This window comes from Theobroma umbraticum, unplaced genomic scaffold (genome assembly GCF_002168275.2).
Source record: "Theobroma umbraticum cultivar Fairchild unplaced genomic scaffold, ASM216827v3 scaffold_77.0, whole genome shotgun sequence".
NCBI classification, from domain to species: domain Eukaryota; kingdom Viridiplantae; phylum Streptophyta; class Magnoliopsida; order Malvales; family Malvaceae; genus Theobroma; species Theobroma umbraticum.
Window position 1 is genome coordinate 1,691,059 of NW_018397280.1, and position 4,976 is coordinate 1,696,034.

Consider the following 4,976-nt stretch of genomic DNA (forward strand, 5'->3'; position numbering starts at 1 on the left):
AAACATATTTGTCTCAATTTAGACAAGATAAAATATTTTTATCTTAATTAAAGATAAGAGTTGTTTTAAATTAAGATAATGTTAGGAGAATTCTTACAAAATGAATCTAGACATCCATGTTGATAAAAAGAGACTACATGCTTAACTATCACTCTTTTATTTATTATTAACTCTTTTTTAAAAAATTAGATAATAATAAAATAAGAGTTATTATTCAATAAGAAGTTTTATTTTATCAAGAACTCTAAATAATAATTAAATAATTAAATAAATTAATCTTTAGTTTTAATTTTGATAATTATGGAGCATGTTTGATACTTCCATAACTCTAAATAGATGGTCAAGATTAATTCAAAGGTGTTTTATTTTGATTAAATCTTTGAGATAAGAATTTTAATAAAAAGAGAAGAGATTTGATGGAAAAAAAATGTACTTTTTCTTCAAAAAGTTTCAACCGTCACTTCTCTTCTCCTCCTCCAAGCTTTTTTAAAGAAAAGAGAGACAAAATCAGTTGCTATCTTGTAGTCTTGCATTCCACACTTTGTCCACTCAAGGTTCAAGTTGAGTACTATTGAAGAATAAGTGGAAAACTTGTTTGATCGAAAAATCATTCACTAGTGTAGTGGAGTCCAAAAATAAGAATTTCAAAATAAATGGTCTGGTTTTTCTTATTTAATAGATTCTTATTTTTTAGGATGTGATTATGTTGCTTGCAATAATAATGATGTGTGTCTCCGCTTGTGTAATTAGATTGCTTACTTCCTTCATAAAAAAAATGTTTAAAATTGATGCTTTACACAATCACATCAATCCACTAAGATCTTATTCTAACATTTATATGGGAAAAGAACGCTGCCTATTGTTGGCAGCCCATGGGGTGTTTATGGGGTAATGGGCTGCCCATTATTGGCAGCCCATATTAGAAGGGGTCGCGGCTTGCCTCTTAAAGGCACCACAACTTTAGACCTGATTGCAAGGTTGCAGCCTCGCTTTGTGGGCATCGCGCCCGATGGTTCTTACTATCATTGGGCTATGGCCTTCCTTTTGGGGAACCACAGCCTCGATGGTTATCTTTCTTTTATTTTTTTGGTGGGCTGCCCACTACCACTAAACATGAGGTCGTGACCTACCACTTAGAGGCATCGCAACCTATTAAACATGAGGCTGTGACATACCCTTTAAGGGCGCCACAGCCCACATTAGCGTGATCCGCAAGGCCACTACTTGGATTCAGGGGCGCTGTGGCCCATGTTGTGGATTTCTCACTGGGCTGCAAGCTACCTAATTCCCCACTTTTTTTTGAATTTTTTTCTACTTTTAAATGTACTTGTAAAAGAAATAAAATTTTTTAATAATTTTTAATAAAAAGAAAATTAAATGAATGAAATTTAAGTGAGGAAATAAATAGAGTTAGAATGCTTGGGTTGCCTTCCAAGAAGCGCTTGAGTTATAGTCTTCAGCTTGACTTTCTCTTATTCAAATTACATCAATAGCATGATTGAATACCTATGATGATCAAAATCACCACCTCAATAGTGCTTTAATCGTTGCCTATTCACCTTAAAAGTTGATTTATCATCAACTACTTCCATAGCTCTATGAGGATATGCTTTCGTCACAATAAAAGGTCTAGACCAACGAGATTTTAACTTTCTAGGAAAAAACTCGAACGAGAATTATAAAAAAGAAAATGTTGGCTAGGCTCAAAATTTCTCCATATAATTTTTTGGTCATGCCATTGTTTTGTCTTCTCCTTGTAGATTCTTGCACTCTCACAAGCTTCTTGGTGGAATTCATCCATCTTGTTGTGTGGCGAAAGTCATTTTTCTCCAACTGCTTGAAGATCAAATTTAAGTTTTTTAATTTCCCTATATGTCTTGTGTTCAAGCTCAATTGGAAGATGACAAGCTTTTCCAAACACCAATCTATAAGAAGACATTACAATTACAGTTTTATATGCAATCCTATATGCCCACAAAGCATCATCCAGCTTTTTCAATCAATCTTTTCTAGAAAGACAAACAATTTTCTCGAAAGGTCTTTCAATTTCTTGATTTGAAACTTCAACTTGGCCATTTGTTTGAGGATGATGAGCAATGGCTATTTTGTGCTTGTCTCCATATTTGGCCAAGATTGCCTCAAAATTTTTGTTGCAGAAATGAGTCCCTTTATCATTAATTATGGCTCTAGGTGTACCAAAATGTGCAAAAATATTCCTTTGCAAGAAGTTTATCACAAGCTTAAAGTCATTCCTGCATAATGCAACAGTTTCAACCCATTTAGAGACATAATCAACAGCAACCACGATGTATTTATTATTAAAGGATGGATTGAATGGACCAATAAAATCAATTCCCCACATATAAAAAATTTCAACTTCCGAGATGTTGTTGAGAGGCATCTCATGTCTCTTAGAAATATTGCCCATTCTTTGACATCTATCACATCTTTCAACAAAATTATGGGTATCTTTGAAAAGAGAAGGCCAATAAAAACCTGATTGTAGAACCTTGTAGCAATTCGTTTTCCCCCATAATGTCCTCTATAATTAAATGAATGGCAATGATGAAGAATATTTTCAAATTCTTTTTTAGGAACACACTTTCTAATGATTTGATCTCCACAATCCTTGTAAAGAAAAGGCTCATCCCACATGTAGTATTTGACATCACGCATGAATTTCTTCTTTTGTTGAGAATTAAATTCAGGAAGGAAGAGTTTACTCACAAGATAGTTCACAAATTTAGTATACCATGGCAAATATTTCTACTTCTCGACATGAAACAATTACTTATTAAGAAAGGTCTCATTAATCACTATTGAAATCCTAACTTGATCTCCATTCTCCTCTAGATAAATGATTTGCCACTTGATTTTCTGTACCTCTTCTATCTCAAATTTTCAAGTCAAATTCTTAAAGCAAAAGTACCCATTTTATCAAGCGTGGTTTTGTATCTTTTTCTTGATAAGATATTTAATAGTTGCATGGCCAGTGTGGACAATTACTTTAGCACCAATAAGATAGAGTGAAATTTATCGAAAGAAAAAACAATAGAAAGTAACTCCTTTTCTGTTGTGGTGTAATTTGCTTGATCCTCTTTTAATGTTTTGCTAGTATAATAAATAGGATGCAACATCTTCACTTTTTGTTGGCCAAAATTATGCCAATTGCATAATCGCTAGCATCACACGTTAGATCAAAAGGAAAATTCCAATTAGAAACAGTAATAATAGGAGTAGAAATTAATCTCTTTTTAGTTCAACAAAAGCATCATGACGAGCATCATCAAAATTAAAAGAAGTATCATTGTCTAACAAATTACAAATTGGTCAAGAAATTTTAGTAAAATCTCTATTAAATCTCCTATAAAGTCTAGCATGTCCTAAAAAACTAAGAATGCCTTTAACAGAAGCGGGAGGTGGAAGTTTTTCAATTATTTCGATTTTTGCTTTGTCTACTTCTAAACCTTTACTTAAGACTTAATGGCCTACGACTACGCTTTTTTATGCTATAAAGTGACACTTTTCCTAATTTAAAACTAAATTAGTTTCTTCACATCTCTTAAGTACTCTAACAAGACTAAATAGACAATCATCAAAAATTTTCCCAAAAAGTGAAAAATCATCCATAAATACTTCTAAAAATTTTTCAACCATATTAGAAAAAATTACCATCATACATCCCTGAAAAGTGGCTAGAGCATTACAAAGTCCAAAAGGCATTCTACAAAAAGCAAAAGTTCCATAAGGACAAGTAAAAGTGGTTTTTTCTTAGTCTTTAGGAGTAATGGCAATTTGATTATAACTAGAATATCCATCCAAAAAGCAATAACAATCTTTACTTGCTAGTCTGTCAAGCATTTGATCAATAAAAGGTAAAGGAAAGTGATCTTTTCTAGTGACTTTGTTCAATTTTCTATAGTCCATACATGCTCTCCATCCAGTCATATTTCTAGTTGTTAGGAATGGCATGATTATAGCATCAACGCAATGGAATAACAAAAATTGAAATAAAATAAAAGCATACCTCCTATCTTTGGATCACCTTGGTTGTTTAATGCAAAGTTAAGTACCACATAAAATAAAAAAAAATTTACCTTTCCAAGTGATATCGTAATCAAATGGATTCCTTTTGGTGACAAAACGTGAACATTTTTTGTGCGAAAGAATCCTAGCTACCCAATCGTTTGGCCTTCAATGACGCACACACGATTGCAATAGATTTTTCCCAAGGAAAGAGCTTTATGCCACAAGATTGTGCTAGCAAGTGGACAACGATTTGTGCTCTTTTCTTCTTTGATTTCCAGCAAATGATCAAAGAAGAAGTTCTCAAAATAAAATTAAACTTCTCAAGAGTGGCGGCACTCAAGAGAGAAAAAGAAAATTTTATTTTGTTTCCTTCCCTACCTCTAAAAGGAAAGAGTGGCTATAATGTGATATTTATATCTAGGTTTAACTTATCAAAATTTGCAAAATAAGTCCTTAATATTATAACAATTGTAACATTTAACCAATATCTAATTAAACTCTTTTAATTAGGTCCTTAGTAGTTAAAACCTAGAATTCGATTTAAGTCTAACTTAAATCATCACATTCTCAATTTAATCAAAATTACAAACTTTGTGTGTGACCCATTAGGTTCCTAACATGTTGACAATGTAATTGAATTATAATATTATTAATTAATTAATTTAAATGAATCATATTCAATTTTAAATTAACTAATTCAATTCCATAGACCATGATTGACATATAGCAATGCATCATGGCCACCCAATTGTTAGGAGAGTCAAAGGATTCTTTGACAACCTTTCAGTGTATAATTTTTCAGTGTAATTCATTCCTTCATCATATATCCTAAAGATGATAAAAGTTTGGTGTAGTGCCTACTCTTATTGACCTCCATATTTGTTTTTATAGTTAGATCATTAGATTTGTGGAGGCTTATGAAGCTCATTTCATAATCTCCTAATCAC